A 21,332-nucleotide genomic window follows, 5' to 3' on the forward strand; every position below is an offset into this window, starting at 1 on the left:
AGAAGAACTATGGCCGTTGGATGGACATCATACGGTCACTGGAGCTATAATCGTTCATATTGACTAAGTTGACAAAGCCGTCCGGCCTCGTCAAGTTAGTAGGCCCACAAGTCAGCCACCCATTATGGCGGTTCCGACAGCGCTAGGGGAAGAAGATGAGACATTGAAGAAGAATGCCGGCCATTGAACGTAAATCCAACGCCTTCTTAAGCTTCGACCTACTGGCCCACATGTCAGCCAGTCCATTTGTTTTTTAGGCCACTTGGTTGGCTGGGTGAAACAATGATGTAGCATCTATGCAGCCCGTAAATCCCATTTGCATTTTTCTCGAAATCCGCGGACTTGCTGGGCTGGGTGAAAATATCATGTCGGGCTAGACGGACAAATGTTGTAAAAACATAAACACATGATTGCACCTCAGTAAAATCTTTGCAAGCTTATGTACGCAATCACTAGGAGTTAACTTGCCAAGTTATATATAAACAATTATTCTTATTATTTTGTAGGAACTTTCAACTTACGAAATAAAATATCATTTTAATTCGATGAGTTAATAGTACATGGGGTATTATTATTTTTTAGGCTAGACATGGGACAGTTGAGTTGGTTCTAGGGGAAAGTGCTGGGAGAAAACTTAGTTTACATCGAAAAAGAAAGTGGGAGAAAATTCAGAGACCTGGTGGGTCCACCTGAGGAGGGGAATATGTTGGGAGGAAGGAGATTCAAAGCACGGCAGCTGAGTGAACTGGTTTTTTTACAGACAAGTGAACTAGTTTACATACATAAGCAAATAGCCACTAAAAAGCAATCAGGTTAATGGGTTCTTAAAAGAAATATTTCGGACAAAACAGATAATTACGACACATAGGCTAATGCATGAAACACTCAGATGATAAAGGTGCTTATAAACAGATAAAGTACAACATCTAGACCTTCCTGGCATGCTTGATCATGACGCTGTGGCTGTCTGTGTACTCGTCGGTTACGGGAAGCAGACACGCCCTCATGTCCAAGATCTGCTTGTACATGTCGTAGCATGCGTATGCATCCTTGGCCGCGTAGGTTATGTAGGCTAGATTCAGAGGTACCTCCCACGTGTTCAGGTCGTCTTCTTTCATGTTGGCGTATCAGGGGTCGATGATGGTCTCAGCGAGGTCAACCACGGAGTCCTTCTCCTGCCCGTTTCTAATGATATTGTATTGCTTCTGGATGTCGACAAGCTTGTTGCACCAGATGGCCGAATCGTCGAATTCTTCCTTCTCTCCACCGTAGCGAAGGTGAAGTCGGCGCCACCGATGAAATGGGTGAATGCTCCAGAACCTAGTGCAGCCATAGGACTTAGGCGAGGCAGAGCTTCACCGAGTCCGTATCGTTGGTGTACATCACATTCAACTTGGTGCAGCCATAGGACTGAACGGCGAACTCAAAGGGGAACTCCTTGCTGAAGTCCATATCCAGCAGGCTCACCCCTCGGATCGCCATTGGAGTCTCTTCGAGTGAACGAGTGTGTAGGCGGCGGCAACATTTCGTTTTTCACCTCTTGGGGAACTAGATTCAATAGTAAGCTGAGTGTGTACAGGCAACAACAGTTACTACCCCTCCCTCGTCTGCTGCACGCCCGGCAGAAGATGCACCCTCGGCCACACGTCGGTTCACGAGCGGGTCTGCATTGGTACTGTAATAACAGGAGTTAGTGGTCACTTTACTTAAATTTAATTAGATTTAATAGAAATTTATACTTAAAACAAGCAATGCATTCGCTCATCCTATCAGTGCCACAGTATCAACATGCACAACAACTAGAACTATTATTCTCAGGACGCACACGATCAGCACATTTGTCGCACTTTCACAAAGATAATACTACCAAGTTTGAACTGTTTGTTATGGTTGTTCTCCTCTGCATCATCATGCCGTGTTTCCCAGCTTGCAAGATTCAGAACCAACAAATAAGATCCAAATAATAAGTACAACAAAGATGCCTACACATCTCATTGATTCCCACCTTGCAAGATTCAGAACCAACAAATAAGATGCAAATAATAAGTACAACAAAGATGCCTACACATCTCATTGATTCCTAGCTTGCAAGTTTCAGAACCAACAAATAAGATTCAAATAATAAGAACAACAAAGATGCCTACTCATCTCACTGATTCCCAGCTTGCAAGATTCAGAACCAACCCATTAGAGCCTTTTGATAAAGTGAATATCGGGATTAAATCCATCTTGGATAACCATGTCATACAATCGAAGAACTTGGCAAATGCTCTTGACCGTCACAACATCTGTAGTTGAGTATTCCTGTTTGCACAACATGTTTGCACAGCACAAACAAGGAGACATGAGAGCATGATTTCACTTTAATAGCGGCCTCCTTGACCTCAACCTCTAGCTCTCCTTGGATGAGGTCTGCCTGGAGTTCCATGATTCAATCCATGCGCCTTTTTTCTGCAGTTCACCTGAAATGAAGCAAATATTGCATCATTCAGCTAGTAAGAAGTACTTGCTCTTGTGAGCTGGCATGTTCTTCTTTAGTAGTTGCACTAAAATTGAGGAACATTAAGGTTGGCTGTCCGGCTAATGTAAGGTGACAGTGATGGCTCCATCTTGCAAAGGCTAATAAAATGTTGCACGATATTACCAGCAGAACATGATGGAGATTTTGGAAACTCCAATCACCATTTTGTGCAGTTCCACCAAAATTGAGAGATGTTGCCCACGTGACATTTCAGTTGAACTGCACAAGACACTCATTCCAAACAAAGTGTTTTGTGCAGTTCACCAAAAGGTCACAATAGCAACAAGGTGAAATCGATACCCCTATGTGCACAAAAAGATAGAAAGTAAACAGTTGTTGGGCTGCAAACCTAATCCTGGAGACCTTGTACTATGTGAGGGCAGCAAATCTAATTATGGAGACCTTTTACTATGTGAGGGCAGCAAATCTAATCCTGGAGACCTTTTAGTATGTGAGGGCAGCAAATCTAATCCTGGAGACCTTTTACTATGTGAGGGGCAACAAATCTAATCCTGAGACCTTTTACTATGTGAGGGTAGCAAATCTAATCCTGAGACCTTTTACTATGTGAGGGCAGCAAATCTAATCCTGGAGACCTTTTGCTATGTGCTGGTAGCAAATCTAATCCTGGACATACTCTGTTGACTTGTCCACCAGCCGCCACTTTCTATCATTTTTTCAACCAATAATAGATCTGTTCCTTATCCGGTTTGTACTGCGTTTTCCCATTATTTCCTTTTCAACCAAGAGACCGGTTGGGTATCCGGTCTCTACTACTTTCACCATATTATTTCCTCTTTGAATCAAGTCCTAGATTCATGCTACAACTTTCCCCCTTTCTTCGTTGCTTGAACAAAGCCCTAGATTCAAATGAATGAAGTAGCGTTACCTCTAATAATACTAAAAATTTACGTGGCTTTGGAAGAGCTGATGGGAGTAGAAAAAGATGCACATGTATACATGTGGGGAGCTGGGGTAGTAGAGCAACGCCGCTTTCGAAGAACTTATACCTGAGGGTCGCCGGGATGTCGGCGGGGGCAGGTCGGATCTGCGTACAATACGGTAGGGAGGAAGAAGGGTCGGAGGACCTCCCGAGCCGGCGCTGTGTCGGAGAGAATGGCACGGGCAGAGGATCGGGCCCCTCCGGCAGCTGTGGGTTTCCTCCCTCGGCGGCGATGACTGCATAAATGATGCACCTTTTAGTCCTCTACACACACTGGCCGAAGGGATCCTGCCGGATCTGTGACCAGCGGTGAGCAGAGAGAAAATGTCGCTACCGATGTCTTGTTTATATTTGGAGAGGGTGAGAGAATGAAGAGAGCAACCCTAGTAAAGCAAGCGCTCAGGCCCCTGCGTCCATATATAGTGGAGTGATTATCTTTTTTCTCTCCACAACAAGCGTTTCAATTTGTGTATGTGGCATTAAAGAAAAGAAACACTCTATTTAAGGTGACTACTATACGACTACTAATTACTACTAGTAGTACTACAGTATTGTTCACTTGTGGTCCCCGCCCCTCCACTCATTGAACAACGCCACGGGTGAATAAACATACAGTAAGTACTGTATTTATATAGAACGAACAAACTAGAACTATTTTCGTGTAGTTAAAAGTTGAGGGCGGGGCTTTTCCCGGGCTGTACACGCGGTAGTTTCAGGTAGGGCCAGAAGACTATTTTAATTTTTTTTAAACTTCGAGACGGCCACATAGCATGGAGCCGACCCCAACGATTTTAAGCTTACAGGCACGGTACACGCTATACTAGACTACTCTACACATGAAATTGCCACACGAGCGTCCGGGCTACGCTTGGCTCTTCGCCTCTTCAGGAAGTCGAACAATGATGGAATACTACTGCATTGGAGGAGTACTACAGTATGCTTCTGGCCATCTAACACCGATTAAACTACTGCAAGTCCACCGCGTGCGGGAGGGAAAGCATGTAGCGAAAGCTTCTCCTAGTCTTGCCAGTCACCACGCTCATGGGGGAGGGAGGGACGCTCCTGCCTTTGCGTGTATGACAGGTGGGCCCGACAGGTGTGTGGACAACCTGTCATACAGCCAAAGGGAGGTGCAGTTAAGTCAGCGAGGGAGAGGATAATCAAACTTCTTGTTGATGTACGAGTTGACACGACACATAAAAGCACTTCACTCGATATAATTCAATAATTTGCATGTGTGACTCCTAGATGCAAAGGCCGGGGTTCATCATCTTCCTTTTCAAGAAAACCAGACGCGTGTGCGAGAGGACGAGTGCATGTGTGCACCTCTTCTGTTCCTGTATAACATAGTACTAAACTCAGAGTACAAGTTTTTGTGGGTGGCGCAATGGTGCATGCGAGAAGTCCCAAGAGATAGGTTTAATGCGTCTGGAAAAAAGACTATCCTAGAGTTCGCCACGCGGCTATTCCTGTCGAACGCCCCTTTAACCGTAAGATATGTGTACGACGGTGCCAGTTATTGCACGTACACAGTAGTACTCCCTCCTTTCCGGTTTATAGGGCTTAATTCAAAAATCTCACCAACCAAGATGGTGAGTGGTGGAATATTTTTTGTAGTTTGCAAAAGCACCTAATTAATGCTCTTGTTTTTCTCAAAAAATTATGTTTATCAATGTATTAATTGCAATGCATGCATGCATAAAGTACATGCATTGGTCAATTTTCTCTTAATACTTGAATGCAATGATTTAATGCACCTTGGAATCTGAACATGTGTTGGGGAACAACCAAATTGAGCCTTATAAAATGGAAAAACTAAAATTTTGAGATAAGCCCTATAAAACCGGAAAGGAGGGAGTAGAAAAAGAAGTACTCCATCCGGGAATAGTTGCCGCACTTCGAAACTAGAACCGTGAATAAATTTTGAGCTTGCGTCTCGTCACATTCCAAATTACTCCATGCTATATTGAATTGCAACCCTGTTCACACAAATCACGACCTAAACGGTTTCCCACTTTGGAGCATATTAGTACTCGGTTATAAATACTAGTATGCCAAGATGACTGCACATTCCTCCTCAACTCCTCATCCAACAAAACAAACAAGTCATTCAGCATCCTTCCCTTGCGTCTGCCATGGCCAGCGTGAGTCTTAGGTCGAGAGATTGCCACCAGGGAGAGGCGAGCACGGAAGCAGAAGCACGAGAGATGTCCCGCCTCGCTGCAAGAGCAGCCGACATGTCCCGCCGCGCGGAAGTAGCAGCACAGAGGTACCGCCGCGTTGCTGAAGCAGCACGGAGGTCCTGCCGCGCCGTCGATGCAGCAGACTAGTCTGGCCTTGCCGCGGAAGCAGCAGAGATGTCCCGCCATGCCGCGGCGGCCTGGGAAAATTTCTCGCGGGTAGGCGCCGACTGTTACAGGCGCATGCATGCGATCGTCCATAGCCAGATGGATCAGATCTCCGGCTCAGCGAGGTTGCAGGACGACATGATAGCCTCGTTTGAACAGGCTACCGGCGTCATTCGGCAACTAAGGGAGGGCAATGAGAGGCTCCGGGCCGAGCGCGACCTGCTGAGGGAGAAGATCGTCCGAAGTGCAGACCAGCAGGAGGAGACCAGTGCCTTGTTGAAGAGGACCGGCGTCATCGTCAAGAAACTTATGGACGATAATGACATGCTCCGCAACAAGCACCAAAGGCTGGTGGAGGAATCCGTGGATGTTCTCAAGCAGCATCTTGAGGACACGAAAGAGCTCATCGCTGCTCGCCACGGAGACTAGTTTCATGGTTTCTTTTGATGTAATAATCAGTTTAGGATGTGGATTGTGTCGTCGGTTGTGAAATGTTGGGTTCTAGCGTGGATGTTTGGCCTTTGTTGGCCTCTTGGGATGTTGCGATTTCAATCTGGTAGCTTTTAGTCCTTCGTGTTAGGCTGGAGTTGTGCTGAACTTCTTGTGAATTGTGGTGGTTCTCAGTAATGAAAATTGGAAGGGGCAAGCCCTTCTTTGATCAAAAAAATTAATCATCCTTATATATTCATCAGTGTTGCTATAAGTCGCAGTAGATGCTATATAGGCCCGTCGGATCTTACATCAAGATACATGCTTTCAGATTTTCTTTTTCTCTCTTAAATCTCAGTCGAGTGAGAGATAGCCACGCCATTAAACAGAGGCTTGGGCGCCATTAATGGAGACCTTGGGAGAGAGGTGGATGGCAGATGGAGGTCAAAGGGCTCTCCTCCCGATAAGCACGCGCAGGGGTCTAGTCGCACGCCTTTCGTACTCAAATAGCTACCCTGCACGGCGCCTCCTAGCTAATAAAAATGGGGACTCGTGGCGGCACGTAAATGGTACTAGTAATTAGAACGCCGACAGTTTCAATAATACTTGTGTTTAACATTGTAACGGGACAACACTTGTTCCAAAATGACTTTGTTGATTGTTAATGTGTGCGCCTTCGCAAATCGGACTACAAATTTACCACATCATGTTGGTGCCATGTCATGGCACCAAGCCGAGTTTCATTATTTTCATGCGTGTTTTGGATTTACAGGAATTAAAAAACTAAGTTTCTCAATGTTTCCAACCCAGCCACGACGCCCAGAATTTTGAATTTCATTCCCATTTCTTGCATGGGACCTAGAAATTTACCCGAGGACACACATTTGATTTTTCAACCAACTTTGGTGCACTAGAACATGTGCTTGTATTTCAAATTTCAATTATGCACACAAAGGTGACACATTCCCTCCCAGAACCATGAGCCTTCTTGAGAGAAGCTCCGATTTACAAGAAGCTTATACCAAAATTTGTTCCTATTCGACCAATTTTTTTACCATGGCATGGTACTACCATGACATGACACCATGCCAAGTTTCATGATTTTAAAACCAAGTTTCTCAATGTTCTCGACCGAGCCATGATGCCCAGATGTTTGAATTTTATTCTCATTTTTTGCATGGGACCTACTCCCTCCTTCCATCTATATAGGGCCTAATATGTTTTTCAAGACAACCTTTGACTATTGACAAGATTAATAGCACATGAGATGTATACTATGAAAATTATATTATTGGAAGAAGCTCCTTTGACATACAAAATTGAAGGTATGCTTTGTGTAAGTTGCATGTCATATATTATTGCTCTAACGTTTGGTTAAAGTTAGCCTCGAAAAACACATTAGGACCTATATAGATGGAAGGAGGGAGTAGAAATTCACCCGAGGACACAAATGTGATTTTTTTCAACCAACTTTGGTGCATGGGAGCATGTGCTTGTAGTTCAAATTTGAATTATGCACATTAAATGACCAAAAACTCAATTAATGTGTAAATAAGACCAAACGAAGCAAGAATAATTCCAAAATTTAACAGGGCACTCATGTAGTTCTATGTTGCCTTTGTAAATAAACTCAAGGGGTGTCGTGGAATTGTCACGGCAGATGTCCTAGAGCAAGGACTTAGTCGTAGGGCCATCGCACTAGGAAGCTTAAAGGGGTTAATCGGGACAGGACACGAGAGAGTTTTTATACTAGTTCGGCCCCTTACGATGAAGGTAAAAGCCTACGTCTAGTTGGGATTGGTATTGCTGGGGTTTCGATCTCCAAGAACCTCAACTCGCCGGCTTGGTTGTCGATTTGTTGTTTCTTGCCCTAAGCCGCCACCGGGTCATCCCCTTATATACATTGTTTGACGCCTGGTGGCCTATAGAGTCCCGACCGGCTCATAATTGTGTCTGGCTTGGGGACGTCCTTTACATACCTTTCTTTACAAGTATTTCCTTACATACGGCGGTTCATAATATCAGGCTTTAAACCGCTTTCAGGCCTTTGGGCCTTCTATAAGACTTAATAAACTACAATCTTGAATGTTTACTGGGCTTCTTATGTAACCCACCATTGGGGCTGACCCGGCCCGTCCTAGGAGGGTCTCAACTGATAGTAATATCCCCAACATTAGGCCCCAGGTTGACTTTGAACTTTGTTCTTTGTCAATCTTCCATACTTAGCCAAAAAATCCATCTTCTTATCTTTACTAAAATTTCCTTGTAACATGTCGTGATGTCATCTCTTGAAAATGCAAAAAACTTTCATGACGTCATCTTCCAATGGATCTTTTATCTTTAATGTTTCCCAAGAATCAAGGCGCCTATATAGCTGGATAACCATTATTCGGTTCTCCCTTGATTTTCGCGCCCGTCTGTTCGCACCATTCCTTATAAATAGGCTCGCCCCAGCCTTCCTCATTCTTCTCTCTCTCTCTCTGCCTTCTTCCTCTCGCGACCCTGCTACTGCTCGAGCTTCGCCGCCGCCGCGCCTCATCTCCGTCGTCGACTCTAGCCGCTGCATCGACCTGAATTGATCTAGAGAACCCGCGGCGACCTCCGTAGTAAACCTGCAACCGTAAGCTTTCTTTCCTTCGTGTCTCAGATCTTCATTAGGGTTTCCAAGCTCCTGCGTGTCCTTCGTAGTTCATCATAGTTCTTCATAGTTCTTCCACTGCCTCCTCTCTCTGATCCAAAAGAGATGTATGTTCATGCAGTAGCTATTTGGTGCCTCCTTCTGATACTAGAAAACTCCTTTTTCTTTTACAAGAGCTATGTTTAGATCTGATGAACTCATCTGGACTGCATTTTTAGGTCTAGAAATTTTTTCATTTTGAACATCCATTTGATCTGAAATAATATCAACCATTTTGGGAAACTTGTTTGTCCCAACACTTAGCTGAATCCACTTTCTGAAAGAATCTATAGTCATGGCGGCTTACCACACCGGCTTTCTTTTCCTTATATGTCATTAGCCCTTAGTTAAGCCGCCATTACTTGTTTCATCTTCATCACTTAACTATTAATCTCATTGTTAAACTGAACCGGCATGTTGCTTTTTTCAGTTCCTTTCACATCATGCCGTCCAAAATGCCAACCATCTGTAACTGGGTTCCCTCGTCCATAATTGAGGAACATTTAAAAGAGTTCCTCATCATAGGATTTCTACCATCAAAAGCCGTCATGTCTTACCGTGCTCCTGACCCGGAAGAAGAACGGCCCAATCCAGGAGATGGTGAGGTGATTGTTTTTAATGACCACATGAACCATGGATTCTCACCGCCCGGCTCAAAGTTCTTCAGAGAGGTGCTCCATTTTTTCAAGATCCACCCTCAAGATATCGGGCCCAACTTTATATCTAACATTTGTAACTTCCAAGTGCTCTGTGAGGTATATCTTCAACAAGAGCCGACCATGGAGTTATTTAGAGAATACTTTTATCTGAACCGGCAGAATGAGTGCACCAATAGCCCTAGTTTAGAACTTGGAGGCATATCAATTCATCACTGGCAGGGTGACATCTTTCCCCTTATTGTCTTACCAAGTCACCCAAAGGACTGGAACCAAACTTGGTTCTACTGTCAGGACACTTTGCCAGCAAACGAGAAGCCCCTGCTAGGTTATCGCCCCGAGCGTCTTGACTCCAAGTTCGTGCTTCCTGATAAGCTGACTATCGCTGAATGCAAGAGGCTGCTTCCATCCATCAGAAGGATCAACGCTCTGTTGGGGAACGGGTTAACTGGAGTTGATCTGACCCACTGCTGGATCTCATGGCGGTTCATCCCTTTGAGCCGCCGGTTGAAGCTGATGTATGAGTATGGTGGAGGCCCTGATGACTCCCTTCGTCACAGCCCCGTTCAATTGATAGAAGAAGATATTGTCTCAATGTCAACTCTTCTGGTGAACATGAAGTATGAAGATTGCAGTGTCGTCGGGTTAAACCCCTTCTGCCAGCTTAACCCGGTCCCAGAAGTAAGGATGTAATTATTTGTCCCCTTAGTATTTTTCCAGTCATATTGTTTTAATACTTGCCTGACTTTTACCTTGTTTTTACCTATTTGCAGGCCAATTCTTACTTCTGGAAAGTTAAGTACGACCACGAGGTGGCCAAGAAAGCAAAAGCCACCGTCATAAACGCCATTAAAATGACCCGGAAGTCCAAAAAGAAGAAAAAGAGCACGCCGAAGATCTGATGAAGCATGACGATACATCTGACTCGGAGGTAGCCCTTGATTCTCTTAGCCAATTTTTAAACAATCTTATTGACACTGATCATTATCAGGATGACACTGGGGCCAATCAGGCCGGAGAAGCAGAGGTAACTATCATTTCCTCCGACTCAGAACCCTTACCAAGACAAAACGCTCGACGAGTGATCTGTAAAGTAAGGTTTTCTAAACCTTTAGCTCACTTGGATCCCAACTTTCGTTTGAAAAAGCATCAACATGAAAACCGCCGTCAAGCTGAGATTGAAGATGAACCGGCTATCGTTCTTCAACAAACCCCTCGGAAATGTCCGAATGAGGTTTACTTATTTCTGTCTTTAACTCTATTTAATGGATTCTTCTCCTTGTATTTGTTTTAACTCTATTTTATCCTTTCAGGAGGTGTCTCGCTCTTCTGGCGACTCATCGCAGACGCAATTCCCGGCTTTCAAGACTACTCCCAGGTAATCAGAAATCCTCCTTTCTTAAGGGTTGTTCAATTGTACCGTTATACTGACAATCCTGCAACATTGTTTCTTAGTGGCCATGCTAAATCCAAAAAAGCGAAGGCAGCTAAGTCGGCGGAAGACCTGCCGGTGCTGGAATCTGACCCGGCTAGGCCGCCTTCTCCATTATCTTACGCTCCGGAAGACCCGCCTATTGACACCGAAGCAAATCCTCCTGAGCCGTCATTTGACGAAACCACTGTGAACCCTTCTACAACCGGACCATCAAGCTCAGCCAACCCGCCGTCTCCGCCTGCACAAGATGTTCAAATTACCGGGAGCCGCTTTATTGAGCCGGGGAACCTAACCGTGCTGGCTCGGTGTACAGCAAAACAAGAGGCGTTGGAGAGACAAAAAGTTCGCTTTGACATTGCCAACTATGACCGTCTAAATGCCAATGGTATTTTGTCCGGGTATCTTAACCATGTACACTCCAGCCGCGACTCTGAGATTGAAATGGTCAAACAAGTTCAGTTGAAATACGAGGTATGTTTTTCCGGTTTATCTATATTCCTTCAGCCCCCAAGTCTTCGGATTATGAGAGAAACGGAATGATCTGTAGACTTTAAACTATAGGTTGAAACCTTTACTTCTTGAAGCTTTTCTTGACTTTAATAGATCAAAGCTTCACCTATAGTCCATAAGGGCCAGTTCATTTTGATAATAAATGAACCGGTACTTTAAATTGTTTGGTTCCGTATTTAAAAGGCTTAATATTCCAACTTAACCTTTGAGAAACTTGCTGAACTGCATACATTAGCCCCCAAGTGCCAAGTGTTGTTACTTTGTATGGTACTTGGGACTTAAATATGTCTGTAGAGTCGTAGAAATTCGATTTGGCATACATTAGCCCCCAAGTGTCAAGTGGTTTTTGTAAAGTACTTGAGACTTGAATCTTGATTTTTGACCTTGAAACCAAATCTTGACTCATCTGAATGTTTTGCAGAATGCCTTATCTGAATTGAATTCTCAATTGACTAACGCGAAGACCCGGCTAGAGAGCCAGGAGACATAAATCAAATCTGCTAACTCCAAACTGCAAATAAGTCTCTCTACAATGGAGAATTTAAAGACCAACTTTGCTGCTAAGAAGAAAACTTGGGAAGAGGAAAAAACGCTTCTGACCCAACGTGCTGAGACGGCCGAAACAGGTCTGAAAGAGATTTCAACAGAGTTGAACGGGTTAAAGGTCCGGGTGTCTCAAATGGTAGCTGCTATATTTGGTAAGTTGTCTCACTTAAACTTTTGTGTGCTTTTTGCTGATCTGGAGTATAATCCGCCAACTGACCTTGTGTGTAAAATTTATGCAGGTCCTCGAAGCAAATATTTGAGCCAAGACCCATTGATTAAACTGAAGGCAGTATATACTTTGCTTGAACAACTGTATATTGGCGCACAGCGGGCTCTTGCCGCCATCTCTCTACTAATCAAGGCCCCAACCGGCTCAGCGACGTCCTAAAGAAACTGTCCATCCTTCCTGCCAGGTTTCAAGAAGTAAAACGCTCCTACGCGTGAGCCGGAGCTTTGACTGCCCTAAGCCGCTCCAAGGCTTGGGTGCTAGACCTAGACCCGGCGGACGTGGCAAGAGTCTATCCCACTGTGAAGGAAGACGGGTATCCTTTTGATCAGGATGACTTCATGGATTGCGTGCGCGGAGTCCGGCCTCAGGCAACTACCCTTGGAGACAACACCAATGTTGATAAATACCAGCCGGGTTTTGATAGTGAGAATAAGAAGATGGCCACTCCCTCATACAAGGTAACAGATTTGATCCCACCAGTGAGAGAAGACACATTTTCCTCGGAAGTTGACCCGGTCGGCATGATCGACGATGAAGCCGAATTTGTCATCGTGAATGGTTTTGATTGGTCAAAACCCAAATTCCATCCAACAAAAGGTGGTGAACCGGCGAGGGAGGAACAATGATCATCTTCATGGGCTTATAAAGCCTTGTAATAACTTAGTTGTGAAAACACTATATGCTTTGCTTATGCCATCGCGCATAAAACACTTTTATGTCAGTCTCTGTTTCCTGATGCCAATGTATGCATCATATTTAATGCTTGTTTCTACAATGTTTGAACTCTGTTCCTGTAAATACAAAGAAAAGACTGGCTTGGCGGCTTAGTACCAAACGGGTTAAAACACCCAGTTTATAGCCAATATGTTTACCATAATAGGAACCAGAGACAGATATAAATAAAGGACAAGGGCTGAAACTAACTCTTTAGTTAATGCAGCAGGTAAGTGCGTATAAGTAATAACCATACCTTGTCCATTTTGATCCTTAGACCTCTGGTTTAAATAACCCGGGTGATGAATTTGATAATTCAATCTTTATGAGAAGCTAATGCTTTTTTGAATACTGAATGATTACTATACCTTGGTAGATTACCCCTTTTGATCCGTAAGCCGCCGGTGTGAATGACCCGGGCGGCTGTGTTGTCAAATAGTCGAGCCGGTGAACAAGACCAGGCTAATTGTTTGTAATATTGAAACAACAAAAAACTAAAAGTCAAGCAACAGATAATAAGCATAATTTTAATCATGTATTCAAAAGGTGGGGGTTTCTGATTCGAATACGATCAGTAAACCGAACCAAAGGGGTTAAGCTAAGGTTCGAATACGACCATATAGCCCCCAGTGGCTTTGGCGTTGCGCCGATCAAGAGGGTACCGACAGCTATGTTCTCTTTGGTTCGAATACGACCTATGTTTGAATAGGAAGCCCACAAATGACCTTGAGAGGTTTTTAACGACCCTGATTCGAATACGATCCAAGTCGGACTCAAAAGGGGTTAAGCTATGATTCAGATACGATCAAGAAGCCCCCAAGTGAGTTTGGCCTTGAGCCGATCAAGAGGGTTATGACAGCTATGTTCTCTTTGGTTCGAATACGACCTATGTTTGAACAGGAAGCCCCCAAGTGACCATGAGATTTGCAGCTAGATTCGGATATGATCATACGCTGGAGCAAAAAGGTTAAACTTGATTCAAATATGATCAGCTCCTTAATAGTCATTTGAAAATAAGAAATAACAAAGATGTATAGTCTTTGAAAAGAAAAGAGACCGATGGCCTTACTTTATTGCTTATGATGGTATACAAAATGTTAAAGTATGTACATGATGAGAGCCGGTGGCTCAGGTGTTGTATGGACGAAGTTGAGCAATGTTCCACGGCCGGTGGGTCTCCTCCTCCGACTTACGTGAGTCTTTGTGCTCTCAAACGTCAATGAGGTAATATGACCTGTTGTTTAAGTTCTTACTAACCACAAAGGGTCATTCCCAAGGTGGGGATAACTTGTGTGCATCTGACAGATCGTGGATGATCCGGAGCACCAAGTCGCCTTCCTGAAAAGTCCTGGACTTAACCCGGCAGCTATGATAACGGCACAGGTCCTATTGATAAATTGCTAACCGGGCTGCTGCTAAGTCTCTTTCTTCATCCAACAAGTCAAGTGCATCCTGTCTGGCTTGTTCATTATTAGCTTCAACATAAGACGCCAGACGGGGCGAGTCATGATGGATGTCACTAGGCAACACTGCTTCTATTCCATAAACCATGAAGAAATGTGTGTAACATGTAGACCTGTTGGGTGTGGTGTTGATACTCCACAACACCGAGGGTAATTCCTCTACCCAACAACCCGGCGTTCGTTGTAACGGAACCATAAGCCGGGGTTTGAGCCCTTTCAAAATTTCCTGATTGGGTCTCTCAGCTTGACCATTGGATTGAGGATGAGCTACAGAAGAAACATCAAGCTGGATGTGCTCTTGTTGACAAAACTCCTCCATAGACCCTTGGGACAGATTAGTGCCATCAGTGATAATACTTTGTGGAAAACCAAAACAGAAGATCACCTTTTTCATGAACTGAACTGCCGTGTCCGCATCACATTTACTCACAGGCTCCGCCTCAACCCACTTGATGAATTTATCAACTACCACCAAGAGATGTGTCTTTTTATCCTTAGACCTTTTGAAAGGTCCCACCATGTCAAGCCCCCAGACTGCAAATGGCCAAGTGATTGGAATCATCCGAAGCTCTTGAGCCGGCACATGCGCTCGTCGTGCAAACTTTTGACATCCATCACATCTACTGACCAGATCTTCTGCATCAGCGTGAGACGTCAACTAGTAAAAACCGTGACGAAACGCCTTGGCCACCAAATATTTTGACCCGGCGTGATGACCACAATCGCCTTCATGCATCTCACGAAGGATTTCTTGACCTTCTTCGGGGGAAACACACTGCTGAAACACTACGGAAACACTGCGATGATATAACTCTCCATCCGAAATCGTCATGGACTTAGACTGCCGGGTTATCTGTCGAGCCAGGGTCTCATCCGCTGGCAACTCTCCCCGGGTCATGTAAGCCAAGAACGGTACCGTCCAATCTGGGATGACATGAAGAGCCGCCACCAACTGCGCCTCCGGGTCAGGAACAACTAAATCTTCTTCTATGGGAAACTTGACAGAGGGGTTATGCAAAACATCCAAAAAGGTGTTAGGTGTTACCGGCTTACGCTGAGACCCCAACCGGCTCAAGGCATCAGCCACTTCGTTCTTTCGACGGTCAATGTGCTCCACCTGTTAACCTTTAAAATCCCCTGCAACGACATCAACCTCCTGACGATAAGCCGCCATGAGAGGGTCCTTGGAATCCCACTTGCCAGATACCTGTTGAACCACTAGATCTGAGTCGCCAAGACATCTGACCCGGCTCAAACTCATCTCTTTCTCCATTCGAAGACCATGGAGCAAGGCTTCATACTCTGCTGCATTGTTAGTGCAAGGGAACATCAACCGTAACACATAACAAAAATTTTCACCTCGTGGATAAGTTAACACAACTCCAACCCCCGAGCCTTCCAACTGTCTAGACCCGTCAAAGTGAATAGTCCAATACGTGTTGTCTGGTTTCTCTTCCGGCATCTGCATCTCTGTCCAGTCATTAATGAAGTCAACCAGTGCTTGAGATTTGATTGCCGTACGTGGCACATACTTCAACCCATGAGACCCAAGCTCAATTGCCCACTTGGCGACTCACCCAGTGGCTTCTCTGTTTTGAATGATGTCTCCCAAAGGAGCAGAGCTAACCACACTGATTGGATGTCCCTGAAAATAATGCTTAAGCTTCCGGCTTGCCATGAACACCCCATATACAAGCTTCTGCCAATGTGGATATCGTTGCTTAGATTCAATTAGCACTTCGTTGACGTAATAAACCGACCGTTGAACCAGATGCTCTTTGCCAGCCTCCTTGCGCTCTAATGCAATAGCCACACTAATAGCTCGTGAGTTGGCAGCCACGTATAACAACATCGGCTCTTTCTCAATTGGAGCAGCCAGGACCGGCGGCTCAGCAAGCTGTGTCTTCAAATCCTCAAAAGCAGCATTCGCATCATCGCTCCAAACAAAAGCATATGTTTTCTTCATCATCTGATACAGAGGCATTGCCTTCTCCCCTAACCGGCTTATGAACCGGCTCAAAGCAGCAACACAACCCGCCAGCCGCTGAACGTCATTGATGCATGTTGGTTTGGCTAGGGACGTAATTGCCTTGATTTTCTCCCGGTTAGCTTCAATACCTCGGTTGGACACCAAAACCCCAAGAGCTTGCCGGTTGGGACTCCACAAACACACTTGGCCGGGTTAAGCATCATTTTGTAGACCCGGAGATTATCAAAAGTCTCTTTCAGATCTGCGACCAAGGTTTCCTCTTTCCTGGATTTTACCACTATATCATCCACATAAGCATGAACATTACCCCCAATTTGATTGCGAAGACAATTCTACACACATCGCTGGTAAGTCGCCTGCGCACTCTTAAGCCCAAAAGGCATAGACACATAGCAGAAAGCTCCAAAAGGAGTAATAAAAGCTGTCTTCTCCTGATCCTTGACTGCCATCTTAATCTAATGATAACCGGAATAAGCATCCAAGAAACTCAAACATGCACAACCCGCCGTAGCATCAATGATCTAGTCAATACGGGGGAGAGCAAAAGGATCAGCCGGACAAGCCTTGTTCAGATCGGTGTAATCCACACACATACGCCAGGTGCCATTCTTTTTTAGTACAAGCACCGGGTTAGCTAACCATTCATGGTGAAAGACCTCCACAATAAACCTGGCTGCCAAGAGCCGGGCCACCTCTTCTCCAATGGCCTTGTGCCTTTCTTCATTGAACCGTCGAAGAAACTTTCTAACAAGTTTGAACTCTGGATCAATATTAAGAGTGTGCTCAGCGAGTTCCCTCGGGACACCCGGCATGTCTAAAGGTTTCCGTGCAAAGATGTCCCGGTTCTCACGAATGAACTCGATGAGCACGCTTTCCTATTTCAGATCCAAGTTTGCGCTGATGATGAACTGTTTGGATGAGTCGCCAGGCACAAAGTCAACCATCTTAGTGTCATCAGCTGATTTGAATTTCAACATCGGCTCATGCTCTGTTGTTGGTTTCTTTAATGACGTCATGTCTGCCGGGTCAACATGATCCTTCTAAAACTTTAACTCCTCAGTTGCATAAACAGATTCAGCATAGGCAGCACCACCTTCTTCACACTCCAAGGCTATCTTCTGGCTCCCATGTACTGTAATGGTGCCCTTATGACCCGACATCTTGAGCTGTAAATACACGTAACACGGAGGAGCCATGAACTTGGCATAAGCCGGTCGTCCAAACAGAGCATGATATGGGCTCTTAATCTTAACCACCTCAAAGGTTAATTTTTCCGCTCTGGAGTCATACTCATCCCCAAAGGCTACTTCCATCTTAATCTTACCAACTGGGTATGCCGACTTACCAGGTACCACACCGTGAAAAATAGTGTTGGATTGTTTAACATTTTTATCAGTCAATCCGCAGAATGTCTCATAGTAGAGGATGTTGATGCCGCTGCCTCCATCCATGAGTACCTTAGTAAACTTGTATCCACCAACCTGAGGTGCCACTACCAAAGCCAAGTGACCCGGATTATCAACCCGGGGCGGGTGATCCTCTCTGCTCCACACAATAGGCTGCTCTGACCAACGTAGATAACGTGGAATCGCCGGCTCAACGGCATTGATGGCCCTCTTGTGAAGTTTCTGGTCCCTCTTACATAAACTGGTGGTAAATACATGGTATTGCCCACTACTCAGCTACTTCGGGTTGCTCTGATAACCGGATTGCTGCTGCTGATTACCTTGGCCGGGTTGCTGATTATATCCTCCTTGGTGACCAGGATAACCTTGACCGTGAAAACCTCCGCCGCCTGAACCGGCGCCTGGGCCGTGAAAATCGCCTCCTCCTGAACCGCCACCTGGGCCATGACCTCCATCACACGTGTTTGAATTTTTAAACGCCTTCATGATCGTACATCTTTCCACGGGTGGGTGGCTGGCTTCTCCCAGGTGCCGTGCTTTGGACAAGGTTCATTTAACAACTACTCAAGGGTGGGACCTGACCCGCCCGACCGAGGGGGCTATCTGCCTTTGCGCCGCTGATTGCCACCCTGTGCATTAGTGTTAACAACAAACTCATCAGCCTTACGTTTATTACCTCCCTGATTTGCCAGGTTATGCTGGTGACCCTTGCCGTTGCCGTTCTTCTTTCCCTTTGTTGCCTTTTCTTCGTCAGACACCGGGTCCTTGGTAATATCAGAATCAGCATACTTGACGAGAGCTGCCATCAATGTTCCCATGTCATTACAGTCATGCTTGAGCCGCCCCAGCTTCTGCTTTAGAGGTTCAAAACGACAATTTTTCTCCAACATTAAAACTGCTGAGCCGGCATCCATCTTATCAGATGAATCTATTATCTCCTTGACCCAGCGCACCCAATGGGTTGTGGATTCACCATCCTCTTCCTTGCAATTGGTCAGGTCCACAATCTACATGCGCTGCTTACACGTGTCCTTAAAGTTCTGGATGAACCGGGCTTTCAACTCCGCCCATGAGCCGATAGAATTGGGTGGCAATCCCTTCAACCAAGTACGAGCTGTTCCATCTAACATCATGGTGAAATACTTGGCCATTGCAGCATCGCTGACCTCCAATAATTCCAGAGCCATCTCGTAACTCTCAATCCAAGCCCCCGGCTATAGGTTAGTCGTGTAATTAGGCACTTTACGAGGGCCCTTGAAGTCCTTTGGCAAACGCTCATTGCGTATGGCCGGCACCAAGCAAGGCACTCCTCTGGTTCTTGTGGACACTCCTGCCTCAACCGAGGGTGCTGGATAAGCCGGAAAGGTATGATGAGCCGCCTGATCTGCCGCCATTTGAGCTACTCATTTCGCCTCTTGACGAATCCTGTATGGCCAGTTGTGGCATTGAGCATTGCTTGACATATCTGCGGACTCCATATGCCTACTGTAACTCGGGCTCCGGCTTGGGCGAGGAGTAGAATGGATCCTGTCTCGACTGTAGGAGTACGCATCCTGCTGCGCCAGAGCCGTTTGAAGAAGTTCTCTTACCCTCTGTGTTTCAATTGCTGCTAGCGAGTCGCCTTCCATTGGGAGAGCCGCCAAATGAGCCGACGCTGCGATGAGGTTTTCCAAGGGGTTGGCGAAGTGACCCGGCAGTGTTGGCATGTAATGAGGTAGAGCGGTAATTATACGAGGCAGCTCCATGGCTCGTGGCTGAACCGGTGCGCCGGGTGTCGTGATCCGGTTTGCCTCTGGCGGGATGCTCCCCCAGCCCCGGGTGTATGGAACAGGTTCTTCGGATCAAGCATTAGAGGTACACGTGATTGAGTTTTCTGATGCCTCCTCCTCATGACCTCGTTTCATGCGTTAAGGTCCACCGAGAGGTGGAAAGTCTCCGCTTGAAGTTGTTGAGCACGAGCATCCAAAGCCGCTCGCTCTGCTGCCATCCGGGTTTCCTCTACGGCTAGATTTTCCTTAGCTTGCACCATCTCCTCACGTACGCGTGCCACCTCTGTGTCGTGCTGGGCTTTATCCGCCGGCTCTACCACGGTGGTTAACAGAGTTGTCCATTTATCCATGAGGTCCATTAGAATCTGAGCCGGGGGGCGCGCAGGGTCTCCTGACCCGGCTGCAGCCGACCCAGTAGCTGCTGCTGCCACTACGATAGAGTTCTACCTGGGTTGTGTCCCTGCCATGAAGACTCCGGCCCAATTTGGTGGCTCAAAGGGGTCCGGAATACGGCTGCCATCGAAACAGCCCCCGAGCATGCCGTCTTGTAGCTGGTACAAAGAGTCCGTCTCGCCCGTTGATGATGCAGTGTCAGAACAGACGGCCGTCTCACCGCCCTCCACCGATCCTTCAGAGTATTCACCATCGTGGATGCAGCCTACGAAGGCATGCTTCACGATAGATTGAACATGGGTGGTCCTTGTGTGCTGAGCCTTTTCGATGAGGTTGGTGTGGACGTCCGGCTCAGGGCCTGACTCACTGATCCGGCTGATGAAGACGTGAATTCCGCCGAAGGGGACCCAATACCCATACTCGATTGAGCCGGCCTCGGGGCCCCAGCCTTCATCGTTGATGTAGAGCTTGCCGCGATGACTCTTGGTCATCCGGCCCACAGCGTATCCCTTGAGGCCTTCGAAGTTGCCCTTCAAGAACTCAAATCCACCGTGCGCTGGCCCCACGGTGGACACCAACTGTCGTGGAATTGTCACGGCAGATGTCCTAGAGCAAGGACTTAGTGTAACATCCCAAATTTTCAATTTGGAATGGTATACATTAGATCATCATTGCATATCATGTTTTATTGCTTTTCCGTTCTGTAATCCTCGAAATCCTAAGCAACTCAAGGACCCTCGGAGAGAGTTGGGGATTTCCCGGTTTTCATATTTGATCCTTTTATCAAATTTCATATTAAAATACAAGAGAGGAGATAATATGACTTCTCCAAAATAAATGAAATATTGGAGGAAAAATACTAAAATCAAATATTTGTTCCATTTGGATTTTATTGCAATTTTGTTTGCATTAGAAAAATTGCACCGCCGACTGGGCCTAAGGCCCAGCCGAGCCATGCCGCCGCCGCCTTCCCCACGCGCGCGTCGCTGCCGCCGACTCGGACAAGCAGTCCGAGCTGGACTCCACTCCACTGCCGCCGCCTTGACCCCTCCTCCAAGCCACCCTGCCTCGACCCTTTATATACGCCGCCACCGCCGCCTAGCCCCGCCGCCCGCGTCGCGCCTAGCCGCCGCCGCCGCCTTGCCGCCGCCACAGCTGAGCGCCGCCGCCGCCTTGCCACCGCCGCCGCCCCCGTGAGCCGACGCTCCGCCACCGCACCTCGCCTCACCGGACCCCTCGCCGGAGGTAGTCGCCGGACTCCGCCGCTGGTTTTTTTATAAAACCATTCGTTTTTTAAACCCTA

Source organism: Triticum aestivum, chromosome 2A, assembly GCF_018294505.1.
Source record: "Triticum aestivum cultivar Chinese Spring chromosome 2A, IWGSC CS RefSeq v2.1, whole genome shotgun sequence".
Classification (NCBI taxonomy): domain Eukaryota; kingdom Viridiplantae; phylum Streptophyta; class Magnoliopsida; order Poales; family Poaceae; genus Triticum; species Triticum aestivum.